General features: G+C 38.3%; 1 protein-coding gene across 2 annotated transcripts in view; it reads right to left on the reverse strand.

The window, feature by feature from the left end:
• The window catches only part of NARS2 (asparaginyl-tRNA synthetase 2, mitochondrial (putative)), a 136,976-nt gene that overhangs the window by 51,384 nt on the left and 69,437 nt on the right, over positions 1-16,155 (reverse strand). The window lies entirely within an intron of this gene.

Genomic DNA, 16,155 nt, shown 5'->3' on the forward strand with positions numbered 1-16,155 from the left:
GGAGCTGTCTACTTTATTCTCTGGTTTTTATTCACTGGATTTCAAGGGCTACAGTTAAACCATCCAATGGAAAAAAAAAAGAGGTCAGGCATGGTAGCTCATGCTTATAACCCCAGCACTTTGGGAGACAGAGGTGAGAGGACTTGCCTGAGCCCAGGGGTTCGAGACCAGCCTGGGTAACTTAGCAAGACAGTTGTCTCTACAATACATCAAAAAATTAGCCAGGTGTGGTGGCGCACGCATGTGGTTTCAGCTACCTGGAAGGCTGAGGCAGAAGGATCACCTGAGCCTAGCAGGTTAGGTCTGTGGTGGCTGTGATTGTGCCACTGAACTCCATCGAGCCTGGGCAACCGAGTGAAACTCTGACTCAAACAAAAACAAAAACCTTAATTTTTTTTTTTTTTGAGTCACAGTCTTACTCTGTTGCTCATGCTGGAGTACAGTAGCATGCTCATGGCCATCACAACCTTGAACTGCTGGACTCAGGTGATCCTTCTGCCTCAGTTTTTCCAAGTTCCTACCAAAAAGTAGACACTACACCTTCATTCCTTAACACTTATCGTCTCCCTCAAATTCAAATAGGACAACACATGAGATTTAGATCAAGTATGTATGAAGTAGTGAATTTTTCTTGAGGACTTAATTTTTAAACTTTAAGGTTTTGCTAGAACAAAGTAGGCCTCTTGGGGATCCTTAGAAATGATCTTTTTTAAAAAAAATAATTAATCAGTATTTTTTATTATGGTTTTGTGGGGTACAGTTAAGGGTTAGGTGTACAATTACGTTTCATTCAGGCACCCTGTTGATAAGAGGTGTTTTCCCAGACCCAGACAGATATTTGCTACTGTTAATCCCATCCCCCTCCCCCCCATAGTTTCCCAGTACCGTCAGTCATTTTCTTATAGTATTACATTGGATGTTCAAGGTCCATTATATGAGTGAGAACATGTGATATTCTGATCTTTGTTTCTGTGAGAGGTCACTCAGTATTATAGACTCTAGTTCCATCCAGGTTGCTGCTAGAAATGATCTTGAGCACTCTTCATTTGTCTGTCACTAGACAAATGACAATATGATCAGAAAACTTGGTGCAGAAAATAGATGGATTTTGCATATATACTAGTTTTGTTTTTGGTAAAGATACTCTGGGAAATAAAACAGTAAATTAACTGTAGTGGAAACCAAGAGATGTATTTTTTTTTCAAATGGCCATTTCACTTAAGACTCAAATGGCAAGAAGTTTAGGAATTTATGTGTTGGTTCTAGAGCCACCTTCCTAAGACCATTACAGAAATTTAGTTTTTAATGAAAAAATAAGCACTAGAAACTCATCAACTTTACTATAGGTACCTCATTCCCAAGATTCAGATCCAGACTGCCTACTACAATGTTCCTGAAAAGACTGAACCTACCTTACACAAAATGAAAGCTCTTGCCCTGGTCCCCAAAACAAAAGTCAAAATAATGAACAATCCTGCCTTTCTTTTTATATTTCCCCCAGCTCTGTTAATTCCAGTTAATTCACCTAGTCACCCATGCCGAACTCCACACTCCCCACTGCCCATGTCCCATGTTATATTGATCGATCACAAATTCAATGATTTATACCTCTCTGAAATCTACTGACTCTTCTATCTCCACAGCTACTGTCAGTGTAAACCCCTGTCTCTTACTTGAAAACAATAGCTTTTTAACTGATGCCTGCCACTTTTCTCCAGTCCCAAACTACTACAGGTCTTCAAACTCAAATCTGATTATGTCAGCCTTAATTTAAACATCTTCAATGATCTTCAACCTCAGCCAAGGGACAAAACTCTAACTCCTAATTTTGACTCAGTTTTCTCACTCACACCTGTTCTCCTGCCACTCTGAAGACATTCTCCTAACCTAGCTGGCCCCTGCATGACTTTAGGTCATGCATGGGCTGTTTCCTACTCTGTAATGCCCCCTTTCCTGCTTCTCTCTCCAACTGGAATGTCACTTCCTCTTTGAAATGTTAACATTCCCCCCAAATATTCTCTCCCACATATTACTATAAGACTTTGCTCATATATTTGTTATATAGAACATATAACATTGAGATATAATTATATATTTAAGTATGTTTCTCCCCCAATAAACTATGACACTTTTTCAGGACAGAAATCATGTTTTATTCATAATTGCATCTCTAGTGCCTAAGATAAAACAGGTGCTTATGCTGAATAAATGAGTACTAATGATGACGACAGGCTTCTCAGTTGTAAACTGAAAAAACACAACATCCTCACAAACAGTTTTATAAATATATAAAAATACTCAGATATGTTTTACCAAGACTGTTACTCAGGGCCTAAAATCGGTACCTAAAATGGGCCAAACAATCCAGGTCTGACTCAAATAATAAAGTCAAAAAATATAAGGCCCTGAGTTTCCAATCTGTGCTATGCCATCTCTAGGTTTTTCTTTGTTTTTGTTTTTTTGCGTTGGAGTCTCACTCTGTTGCCCAGGCTGGAGTGCAATGGCACACTCACGGCCACTGCAGCTTCAACCTGCTGAGCTCAGACAATCCTTCCACCTCAGCCTTCCAAGTAGGTGGAACTATAGGCAGGCACCACCACGCCTCACTAATCTCTAGGCATTTTGTTTATCTAAATAAATGATATTTCCTTCTTGTACAGCATCACAAGAAATTGTATATATAGATGCTAACTAACATTAAGGAGTATTTTATTGAAATCTTCCGGAACACAAACACATTCTGTAGCATAGATTATTTTAAGGGCTCTGAAATATAAGGAAGGCCAATAGGATTGCTGTGCAAAAGAGATGTGCTATTTGTATCAAGGTACAAGGTACAGAGAAAACTGGTTTCTAACAAGGATTGCAAATTTGAATCAGAAGGGCATCTGCTTCTAACATGGCAATTCTATGTAGGATGCTCTGTGATGAGTAGCAACGGGGATTTGAGGTTAATGATTTTCCCTAGCAATGCAGGGCAAGTTCTCTAGTACAAAATGTAGAGGATCAATAATTTTTATTTTAATTATAATAAGGATCAGGCTCTGATTGAGACACCTAAGAGTTAAGTATCATTCTAATAGAGTACGTGATGACTATAGTGCTTTCTCTGAAATAACAGAAAGATACAATGAGCTAGAAGGTATGTTGAGAATTGCCTAATACAGCATCCAGTCTTTAAGCAAATTAATGTTTAAATCATTCAATAATGATCATCCTATTTCAGTCTCCAGTGTTCTATTATAAATGATAGTAGCAGTAGTTAACAACAGTGGCTAACATCAGGGAGTGAACCTTGTGGGCCAGGCATTAAATGTAAGAACTTTAGAGTTAACTTCTTTATATTTAACTCAATAAAGTATGTATTATTACAGGTATGTTCCAGAAAAAGAAACAAAAGTTTCTTTTGTTTCCCAAAAGTCACAGCCATAGTTTCGGAAGTAGTGAAAGCCAGATTCAAATCCAGATCTGACTCTAATGCTCACAGCCTTAACCATGATTTAACAATAATGATACTCATAACTAAATTTTTTTTTTTTTTTTTGAGTTGGAGTCTCACTCTGTCGCCTAGACTGGAGTGCAGTGGCCGCTCCCGGCCACCTCAGCCTCGACCTGCTGGGCTCCGGCGATCCTTCCGCCTCAGCCTTCCAAGTAGCCGGAATTACAGGCATGTGCTACCACGCCCGGCTGATTTTTTGATTTATTGTAGAGATGAGGTCTCACTGCCCAGGCGGGTCTCGAATCCGCGGGCTCAGGCAATCCACTCACCTCAGCCTATAACTAAATATTTACGCACTCAGAAAACTAGAAAGTTTTTTTAGTACATTCTCTGTCCTCAAAAATAACTAGAGTAAGTAAAAGTTTGGTATATTTTCCTTTCTTATGTATAGTTGGTTTTACGTGTTAAAATCATAACTCTAGAATATGTTGAGTCAGTCTCACTCTGTCACCCAGACTGGAGTGCAGTGGCACGATAACAACTAAACATTGTCTTGACCTCCTGGGCTCTGGCAATCCTTCCACCTCAGCCTCTAGAGTAGCTAGGACTACAAGCACAAGTCACTACAGCCAGCTAATTTTTCTGATATTTTGTGATATTATGTTGCTCAGGCTGGTCTCAAACTCCTGGGTTTAAATGAACCGCCTGCCTCAGCCTCCCAAAGTGAGCCACTATGCCTTGCCAGTATTTTATAATCTTTAGCAAGTCATTTAGCCTTTCTGGTCTTTAATTTCTTACAGGAGTTGGAATTGGGAGCAACTTGGCATTGATCTATAATAGCTTTTGTAATAATTCTGTCTCCAGATCCATAAGAAATCACATCTATTATTTTTTTTTTTTTTTTGAGTTGGAGTCTCACTCTGCTGTCCAGGCTGGAGTGCAGTGGCATGCTCGTGGCCACCACAGCCTTGACATGTTGGGCTCTGGTGATTCTTCTGCCTCAGCTTTCCAAGTAGCTGGAACTACAGGTGCGCACCACCACACATGGCTGATTTTTTGAGTTACTGTAGAGACAAGGTCTCACCTGGTTGCCCAGGTTGGTCTCAAACTCTTGGGCTCAGGCAATCCTATCACCTCCACTAGTCCCATCTCACATCTATTTTAATTTATGCTGATTCTTCTTCTTTTTTTTCTGTCTTCCACACATATGAACGCCATTTGCAGCAAATTGAATTAATCAACATTTAAAATTAGACCTGAGAACAAGGCTATTTCTAAAATAAGATTTAAAAACAGGTGAAATGCCAGTACTGCTATGAGAAGAGATCAGCAGAGAAGAAAAACAGTCCACACTAAAAACCATTCTTGTGCCAAATTATGGAGAGGGGAAAGCTATATAAGGAAAGTCTGTGAGCTTGGAGTTGCTATTTAAGATAAAAATACAATCAACACATATTAATCAAGATAGCTACAAAAACAGCTTTTTGAAAAAGTAAAATTATTGATAATTTTTTTAAAAAGGTCTACAAAGCTTTGTGAAGCCCTCAAGCTGACAAGTAGATTAATGTACAATGGTAACTGATTGTCTGGCAAGTTATTCTCTCTTAGGAGCTAATCTTCCTATTTTGGAAGAATAGAGGAATTGCTGTTCTTGAGTTGGGAAGAAGCTACTTGGAATGAGATTGATCAGCAACCTTCCCTGCAGCTCCAGCCCCCACCTCGGTATCACTTCTCTGCTGTTCAGTAAAAGTTCTTGAACTGACGTGAACTCACAGAAAGGTTTAAAATGGTTTTAAACAGTCTTTGCCAAGTGGTTTCCTCATCATTCAGAAAATAGTCACCTATTTTACTAGTATTTTGTGCCTATTGTATTATCAACTCTGTGACATATTTGTCATTCAATCTTTCTATATGCCTAACAGAGTAGACTCCAGATACCTCTCTTCAGCTTTCCCCATTCCTTCCTCTATCTTGCAAGACACTTAGTGGAAGGGTATAAGAGAGATACAGCCATCGCCATTTCAACAATTCATGTCAAGATGCCTTAGGGAGAGTGCATTCTAAGCTTTAAAAATTCTTTTTTACCATTACTGCCAAACATGTATGCAAAATTAATTTTCTTTAACAGATACTTAATATTTTATCAGGAACTGAATTTGAGGTCCAAGCAAAACTTAATTGTATAATGAAATTCAAAAGACACAGTCCAACAACAATCCTGCTAAAGACAGTGGAGGAATGGTTATACACCTCTGAGGAGATGACATTTGAAAAGGACATTCAAGTAAAGGAAATGCCAAGCACACAGGTCACAAGATGAGAAAGGGCCTGACATGTTTAAGGAAAAAGCACAGGCTGGCAGCAGGATGAATGATAAGAGATTTAGTCAAAGAGGTGGGAAAAAATCAGAACATGCAGAGCCATCCTTGTAAGTCACCCTAGCCCTCTAAACTTAACCCTCTAACCAGCAGTTACTGGATTTTATCTGACACTCCTTAAATACATACCTTCTCCTATTGGAATATTTAACACTGTATTCTCCTAGTATTCCTCGTATTTCTCTAATGTATATTTCTGCCTCATTCTAGATACTACTTTAGCTGTTATTACTTATTGTAGTATAATTCACAAGTTTATACCTTCTGCCCAGCACTTTTCTCTAAACTAGAAGAGTATATCCATCCTCTTAGTTGATCCTTTCACTTGTCACGAACTGAACTCATACCTCTCCACAGCCTCCATTTTGACTCCAGTCTTCTTCCAACAATCCTAAGTCTCTCAATATGGTCTTTAATAACATCATGTACTACTATTCACAGCATCTTTCAAACTAAAAAATTTACATCTATTGATGTGATTTGTTTTATTCCCATCTCCTTCATTAAATTGTAAATTTCATGAGCAACTGCATCTATTGTTTTGTTCATTATGGTATCCTCAGTTTTAATCAAGTGCCCAACACACACAATTAATATTTGTCAATTAAGTAACAATTCATTACTCTAAAATATGCAGATCCTCAAAATGAATTCATTTTTTCTTTTTTTTAAGAGATGGGGGTCTCACTATGTTGCCCAGACTGGACTCAAACTCCTGGGTTCAAACAATCCTCTCACCACAGCCTCCCAACAGGCACATGCTACCACACCCAGCTTCCCAAACTGAATATTTTAAATAGCATTGGGATGGGGGTGAGGGTAGAGGAGTAAGAAGAGGAAAATGGTAAACAGAACATCAATTACTAAACAAAAACTTCTGCTGTTCTATGAAACAACTGTTCACAGAAGGCATAAGAAGGAAACAGCATCAGTTAAATTTTAAACATGACTTGCCCACAAATTTTTTTTGCTCTGTAGGCCACAAGTAAATCTCCGAATGGGACTAGATTGGGTGAACTTCTCTAATTAGGAAAAATTTTATTTTTTTAAATAATACTACTACAAGAAAAAAATTATCCTATGTCTATTCTATATAAACACAGCAGCACAGAGCGAAATGTTTCTTCATCATTCCTGCAATGATGGACTCTTGCAAGGACTGACTGATTAGATATGAAGTCTTAGAAAATAACAGTATTCTAAAAAGTCAGTTTGCTAACTGCTCTTTGTAACAGAATATTTATCCTTGTGTCTCAGCAAGGCACTAAAATCACCTTTTCAAAACAGGTACGTCATCTTGTCAACTGCATTTACTCATGTTGAGACTATCTCTCTTATATTTCTTATATTTAGCGGTTCTTGCTCTAAGCACTAAAGAGAACTTGTAAATACTTTCATTTAGATACGCACATCACATGGTGTTTAGGTGTTACTTAAGTCTACAGAGATTTCAAGAGTTTCCTTTTCTGAAGCCTGATATTACAGAGGCAGATGAGTCATTATGGCATTGAATTACCAACAGTTTCCTTGACTAAAGCCCTCTAGAGATAATTCTTACTTTTTAAGGTTATGGTAGTGATTAAGCGCACGTATCCTAAAGAACTAAGTTGAAATTTTGGCTCCTCCATTCATGAGTTAAGTTCTTAACATCTTTAAGACTGAAAATTCCCCTGTGAAAGTGAAGTTTAGTATATACAAATATATATGTCATAAGGTTACTATAAAGATGAAATGAAACAAAATATGCCAAAAGTTTAACCTAATTTTAGCTATATGGTAAGTGTTCAACAAATGAACAATAGCTATTTTTTGCTGTTGTCTTCCTTTCCATAGGCCTACAGTTTTCATTTGCTTGATTTTAAGACCCCTTTATACTTTTAATTATTACAAATCTCAACTACATTTTTCTAGATAATATCTACCAATATTTACTACTAAAATTGAAAAATTAAAAATTCTTAATTCACGTAACAATGACAAACCTATTACATGTCATATAAATACATTTTTTAACGAACAATTTTTTTTCCAAAACAAAATAAAAAATATTAAGAAGTGCCACTGCTTTACATTTTTGTAAATCTTTAATGTCTGGCTTAGCAGAAAAGAGGTAGTCTCAAATCTGCTTCTGCATTCTATCTGTTGCACTATCTCATGTCATGAAGACTAGTATACATACTCTTGATAGAATAAGAATAAAAAGGCTATAAATAATGTCTTACTATTATTAAAAAAATAGTTTTAATCTCAAGGATCCTCCTAAAAGGACAGTGAATAGCTCGAGAGATACCCAGACCATACTTTGAGAACCATTACCTTAGGCAATAAATAGTTCTTAAAGACAAATATTATTTCTGGGCTCTAGACTACAGACCTCCATCTAGAAAGTCTAGGGAGGGTTTCACAAGTAACTATGAGGTAAATCTCTGATTAAGAACTACTTTCTTAGGAGTTTAGATCTCTAATTAATATACTTTAAATTTTTGTATACTTATAACTTAAAAAATGAAAAAGAGGCCAGTTACAGTGGTTCACACCTGTAATTCCAGCACTTTGGGAGGTCGAAACAGGAGACTCACTTGAGCCCAGGGGTTCACCCAGCCTAGGCAACATTATGAGGCCTCATTACTACAGAAAAATCAAAAGAGTGGCGTGGCATGGTAGTGTGAGTCTGTAATCCTAGCTACTCGGGAGGCTGATGCAGAAGGATTGCCTGAGCCCAGTAGGTTGAGGCTGTGGTGAGCTGCGATGTGCCACTGCACTCCAGCATGGGTGAGCGAGTGAGATTCCAACTAAAAAAACAAAATAAATAAAAAAATGAAAAATAACAAATGTTAGTAAGGACATAGATTAACTCCTTGTACATTGTTGGTGGGAAGGTAAAATTGTATTAACTGCAAAGAAAACAGATTGGTGGCTTCTCAATAAGTTAAGCATAGAATGACCCAACAAGTCACTTTTGGATATATACCCTAAAGAAATAAAAATAAGTGCTCAAACAAAACTTTGTACATGATGTTTATAGTGGCATTATATATATAATAGCCAAAGAGTAGAAATAACCCCAAAATTCATCAATAAATTAATGGATAAACAAAATGTGGTATGTTAATATGATGGAATATTATTCAGTCATAAAAAATGAGGAAATCCTGACACATCTTATAAAATGGATGAACCCTGAAAACATTAGGTTACACGAAAGAAGTCAGACACGGAGAGCCACATATTATATGATTCCACATATATGAAATATTCAGAATAAACGAAGACATAAAGAAGAGTAGCTGCCAGGGGCTGGAGACGAATGGAGAGTGTATCAGTCTGTGTGGGCTACCACAGACTAGGCAGCTTAAACAACAGATATTTCTTTTCTTACAGTTCGAGAGTCTGGAAATTCAAGATCAAGGTGTCTGCAGGGTTGGTTTCTGATGAAACCTGTCTTTCTGGTGTCCTCTCATGGCCTTTTCTCTGTGTGCCTACACCTCTGTTATCTCCTCTTCTTATATGGACATAGGTCCTACTGGATTAGGACCCCACCCTTAAGACTTCATATAAACTTAATTACTTTCTTAAGTGCACTATCTTCAAATACAATCACATAGGAGTTAGGATGTCAGATTTGAACTTTGGGGGCGACACAACTTAGTCTACAACACAGAATGACTACTGTATGGGTATGGGGCTTCCTTTTGAGGAGATGAAAATGTTCTGGGCCGGGCGCGGTAGCTCACACCTATGATTCCAGCACTTTGGGAGGCCAAGGTGAGAGGACTGCCTGAGTCCACGGGTTCGAAACCAGTCTGGGCAACTTGGCAAGACCTCATCTCTACAATTAAAAAAAAAAAATTAGCCAGGTGTGGTGGTGCATGCCTGTAGTTCCAGCTACTTGGAAGGCTAAGGCAGAAGGATCACCTGAGCCTAGCAGGTCGAGGCTGCAGCAGCTGTGAGCATGCCACTGCACTCCAGCCTGGGCAACAGAGTGAGACTCCAACTCAAAAAAAAAAAGAGGAGAAAATGTTCCAGAACTAGATCGTGGTGTTGGTTGCACAATATCTCTATGGGCATTTCCATGTTATGTGTATTTTACCACAATACATTTTTTAAAGTTTACTAAGACTAAATGTCTATCTACCACTTTTTACTTTTTTCTTTTTTTAAGAGAGAGATAGGGTCTTACTCTGTCACACAGGCTGGACTGCAGTGGTGTGATCATAGCTAACTATAAGCTTGAACTCCTGGGCTCAGGTGATCCTTCTGTCGCAGCCCCATAAGTAGCTGGAACTACTGGTACATACCACCATGCCCGGTTTTTTTTTTTTGTAGAAATCAAATATTGCTATATTGCCCAGGCTGATCTCAAACCCTTGGCCTCAAGAGATCTTCCCACCTCAGCCTCCCAGCGCACTGAGATTACAGATGTGAGCCACCTTGTCCAGTCTTTACATGTTTATTTCAACCTTGCTACTCTATGAGGGAGGTGATTTCACTGTACTTTACAACTGAAGAAACTGAGGCTTAGACAAATTAGTAACTAGTCCAGAGTATCATATCAAAGTTAGCTTTAACATGACTCACTTTCTGCTGTGTACACTCTTAAAAACTAAAACGTGCAGCACAGGTGATCAATGATCACATACCTAACAAAACACCACCTCATGTTCAAAGAGAAGTTTTATACCTTTATGACACTATCATCTGGATGGTCTTTGCTCATCTATACAAGATGGATACTACATTCTTGGTGGCTGTTCTTCATTCACATTTCTTTCACCACCAGTCACTTGTTATCTCTGTGACTGCTATTTTCTACCATTACAGCTGCTCTTTCTGTCTTATTCTTTCCTTTATCTATAGCCTCTTATTAGTAAAAAGGGATAGTCATTTATAAGCATTGATGGTCAATCAAGATACACTTTCATTTAAGGATAGAAGCTATGGTAACACATCTGATTTTTTTTCTGTTGTTGTTGCTGTTGAGTTGGAATCTCACTCGGTCACCTGATGTTTTTTATTCTTCTTTTTGGCTATGGCCATTTTTGATCAGCCTCAGGGATTTACCAACAAAGACTTCTCTTGTGGCATGCTTCTTTTTTTAACCTTTCTTTTAACTACTTTCAGGTCTAGAGCTATTCTGGAGCCTAGAAGGCTGAACTTAAACAAAAGGAGGCTTAGGTATAAATGCTTAGATGACCTAGAGGAGTGATTCTGAACCTTTAGCATACTTTAGAGAATACAAGGACTTGCCATTGTGTGCTTATGTTGGCAGCACTGTACAAACAACTCAGTAAGGTTTCATAATTTTGGTATATCAGTGTCTCACAGCTGTGTTTGTGTCAATGTGTGGAGGTGTCTTGCTGAGTGGCATTCATTATTGTTGCATGTTTTTGTGTGCCATTGCAAGAATGTTGGAGCTTGAATTACAGCAACAAACAAATATTAAATTTCTTGTTATGCTTGGCAAGAGTGGAAATGAAATCAGGGACATGTAAATACAAGTTTATGGGAATAATTCCATGAAGAAAATTACAAAGTACAAATGGATTAAATGTTTTTCTGAGAAGAGAGAAAGCATCACTGATGAAAAGAGGTCAGGATGACCAGTAATGAGCAGAACTGACAAAAACACAGCAAAAATTCATCAAATCATGCGTCAAAATCATCAGCTGGCTGTGAGAAGTACAGCAGACCAAATAAACATCAACATAGAAATAGGAAAATCTTAACTGAAAATCTTGGCATGAGAATGGTATGTATATGTGCAAAAATGGTCCTGAAGAAACTCTTGCATCACGACAGTGCACCAGCTCACACAGAACTATCTGTGAGGGAGTTTTTAGCCAGCAAACAAATAACTGTATTGGAACATCCTCCCTGCTCTCCTGATCTGGCCCCCAATGACTTTTTTCTTTACCTAAAGATAAAGGAAATATTGAAAGAAAGGCATTTTGATGACATACAGGTCATCAAAATGCCAAGACAGAAAAAGAGTTCCAAAACTGCTTTGACAGGTGAACTAGGCTCTGGCGTTGGTGTATATCCCAAGGGTACTACTTCAAAGATGACTGCAGTGATAGTCAGCAATGAGCTATGTAGCACCTTTTCTAGGATGAGTTCTCGAACTTAACTGTCAAGCCATGCACACTGACACCTGGAGCTTGTTAAAACACAGCTTGTTACGCCCCACTCTCAGAAATTCTGCTTCAGTAACTTTAGGGTAGGTCTGAGAATCTGTACTCTATAAGAACTACTAATCTAGAGGGGTTTTCAGCCTTAGCTGCAAAGTAGAATAATTTATAGCTCCTTAAAAAAACAACTGTTATACTCAGTCCCACCTCCAGACCAATTAAATTTGATCTTCGGGTGGGGGGTTGTTGAGCTGATGCAACTATATTTTTTTAAAGGTTCTTGAAACATACTAATGTATACTCAAAGTTGAGAATCACTGATCTAGACCTAATCACCAACTATAACTGAAAGTAAAAGGCACAAATAATTGATACAAAAGGTATTATTTCATAAGAAGGGTATATATGGTTAAGACCTATATACTATGAACGAAATAAAAGTGTTCTTATATTCCTGACAGACTTCATTTCAAAGAGCTTTATGAACAAAAAAGTACAAGGAGACCATCATAGACTAGAAACAGAGGCAAACTGCTTTTTTTTTTTTTTTTTGAGTTGGAGTCTCACTCTGTCGCCCAGACTGGAGTGCAGTGGCTGCTACCAGCCACCGCAGCCTCAACCTGCTGGGCTCCGGCGAGCCTTCCGCCTCAGCCTTCCGAGTAGCCAGAATTACAGGCGTGCGCTACCACACCCGGCTGATTTTTTGATTTATTGTAGAGATGAGGTCTTGCCGCCCAGGCGGGTCTCGAACCTGCGGGCTCAGGCAATCCACTCACCTCAGCCTCCCAAAGGCGTGGGATTACAGGCTGAGCCACCGAGCCCAGCAGAGGCAAACTGCTTTTAAAGGAGCATTTACCCTATAGAAATAAAGCATGAAAATTCCATATTCATTTTCCCTGAATTGGAGGAAGAGAATGAAGAAGTAGAGGAGGAGAAAGAAGAGAAGCTATGCTCTGTCATGCCAGGCTTCTTTGGCTGCATGAATACTAAAGACAAATACTCTTAATTATATGAATCATGGAATAACCTATATTAAAGGTAGAGAAACTTTGGACTGAACTACTTGAACAGTTATCTTCAAATTGCCAAGTTACACCCAACTCTCCACTGCTATAAAGGAAATACAAATGTATCAAATAAAACAGATATTTTGGCTAAAAGGGGTGAGGAAGACAAATTTTGAGATAACTCTTTGTTCAGTATTCCCTAAAATACTATCTGCCTAAAGTTCAAATTTTTTCAGGGACCCTTACACCATAGGATAAAAGCAGGAGGAAAACCCAAAATAATTACCCAGCTGAAAAACCAAAGTAAAAGTCACTAAATAATGTTTCAGAAACAAAAACAGGTCTCTATCATAACTGACACACTCAATCTGCTTCTTAAATGTGAAATAAGGCTGGCTTGAGTTTTGTATATTCCCCAAGCTGGAGAGATTATATGACTCACGTCTGTTTATCTGTCCCATGCACTTGTTTCAAGTGACAAAACACCAGTTTTATTTTTTCAATGTAGGGCATACCATGGGAGATAAAGTAAAGGTTGACATCAAAATAAATAAAAAATAATGTAGATATCAACCAATATATGTGACTAAACCTGTTATCAGCTTTCACTGGTGAGAGGGAAGCAAAACCACAGTTGAGTTTCTTTATTAGCAATGTCTTTTGAAGGAACAAAGATAAAATTTCCTTTTATTTTCTGTTTTTAAAAAATCTATTTTCCTTTATCCTTTTTTTTTTTTTTTTTGAGTTGGAGTCTCACTCTGTTGCCCAAGCTGGAGTACAGTGGCATATTCATGGCCACCCTAGCATCAACCTGCTAGGCTCCGGGGATCCTTCTGCCTCAGCCTTCTTAGTTGCCGGAATTACAGGCATGCACTACCATGCCTAGCTAATTTTCCATTTTTTATTGTAGAGATGAAGTCTTGCCAAGTTGCCTGGGTTGGTCTCAAACCTGTGGGCTCAGGCAATCCACTCAGCTCTGTCTCCCAAAGCACTGAGATTATGGGCTGAGCCACCGAGCCCAGCCAAAAAAATCTATTTTCTGCAATCTTTTTTTACAACCTGTCTCCTAGAGCCTATAAGGCATTTCTATTAAGTGGTTTCCTAAAAACTAGCAAATGTAACATCAGTAAAGGCAGAAATTTAAATTGTTCCTATTCACTAACTTTAGGATGACCACAGGTCCTGGTTTGCCCAAGAAAAACCATTTTATGCCAACTGCCCCAGAATAATTGTTACTAGTGCTTCTTTTTACTCTCTAAAGTATCCTTGTTTGGATGCCTTCGCTCTGCCCCAGTACTGCACTAAAGTTCTTAGGGTCTGTTTCAGGGAAGTCTAATATGTATAGCTGTTTCAATGGTTTCTATAATTCATGCATAGTTCTCAGGTAAATTTTTAAAACTTTTATTTTAAAAGAAAACCAAAACCTAAATTTTCCTAATTCATATAAAGAGAAATTCACACTTACTACATGAAAATATAAAATGAAATTTCGTTTTCATATAAGGGTACTTTTTAGATATCTAAGTAGATCTAATAGCATAGTATCCCAAGAGTTTTAAATACCTTTTCTGATGGCATTAAAAAAAAAACAACTAATTTTCTCCGTACTCTAGAATACACTGATGAACTAAGTAAAAAACATAAAAGTAATCCAAGCCCACAGACTATAGCAGCCAAGAAGAAACAGATGCAGCAGCCTAGAGCCTAGAGCCTGTATCTTACAAATGTCATTATCTACCATGAAGTCATACTGATTTTTCTTTTTCTTGAGTCTGTTGCCCAGGCTGGAGTGCAATAGCATGCTTATGACCACCACAGCAGCCTCAACCTGCAGGACCCAGGCGATCCTTCTGCCTCAGCCTTCCAAGTAGCTGGGTCTACAGGCATGCACCACCACGCCCAGTTAATTTTTTGATTTATTGTAGAGACAAAGTCTCACCACTGGGTTCAGGCAATCATCTAGCTGCCACCTCCCAAAGTGCTGGGATTGCAGGCACGAACCACTGTGCCCGGCTTGATTTATTTTTTCATGCAATCAATATTTATTAGACTATTAATCCCTGTGGAGATTACAGAGGTAAATTAGGCATGGCCTTTACCTTCAAAAAGCTTATAGACTAATGGGAAGACTACTGCACTAGATATACAAGCTAAGATAATAAAATTCCTGGGACAAAATATGGAAGAAAATCTTTGTAGTCTTTTAGATAGAATTTAAAAACTGATGAACCACATAAGGAAAAAACCTGATGATATACCAACAAAATAAAAAGTTTCTGGTCTTCAAAAGACACTGTAAAGGCAGACTGGAAAAATTATTTACAGTACATACATCTGATGAAGGGCTTCATCCAGAACATTTAAAGAACTCTTACAACTCATTAACAGGAAGACAAACAACCTAATAAAAATAGGGGACAGAATTAAAAAGACACTTCAAAAACAAGATATACGAACAGCCAATAAGCACATGAAAAAAAAGTTCAGCCGGGCTCGGTGGCTCAGCCTGTAATCCTGCGCCTTTGGGAGGCTGAGGTGAGTGGATTGCCTGAGTCTGCGGGTTCGAGGCCCGCCTGGGCAGGTGAGACCTCATTTCTACAATAAAATCAAAAAATTAGCCAAGTGTGGTAGCGTGCACCTGTAATTCCAGCTACTTGGAAGGCTGAGGCGGAAGGATCACCGGAGCCCAGCAGGTCGAGGCTGTGGTGGCCGGGAGCGGCCACTGCACTCCGGTCTGGGCAAGAGAGTGAGACTCCAACTCAAAAAAAAAAAGAAAAAGAAAAATAAGTTCAACAATATTAGTCACCACAGAAATGCAATTTAAAACAATGAGATACCATATACTTACTAGAATTATTAAAATGAGAAATATTATCAATTTTTGTCAAAGATGTAGAGCAACTGGAACTCTCATCTACTGTTGGTGGGCATGTAAAATAGTACAAATTATTTCAGAAAATTCTTTGGCAACTTCTTATAAAGTTAAACACTAACTGAAACCTAGGTACTTACCCAAGGGAAATAAAAACATGCGCAAAAACCAGTGCATGAATTTTCATAAAGTTCCATTCATAATAGAACCAAACTGGAAACGACTAAATATTAAAAGACGGAAGGGAAGAGAATTCTGGGAAGATGGTGGAGAAGGAAGCACCAGGAATCTGTCTAGCCACCTAGAAAACTGCATTGGCACTATCTGTCTG

The sequence above is a fragment of the Carlito syrichta genome, unplaced genomic scaffold (assembly GCF_000164805.1).
Source record: "Carlito syrichta isolate Samal-C Ts95f unplaced genomic scaffold, Tarsius_syrichta-2.0.1 Scaffold314837, whole genome shotgun sequence".
In the NCBI taxonomy this organism is placed as follows: domain Eukaryota; kingdom Metazoa; phylum Chordata; class Mammalia; order Primates; family Tarsiidae; genus Carlito; species Carlito syrichta.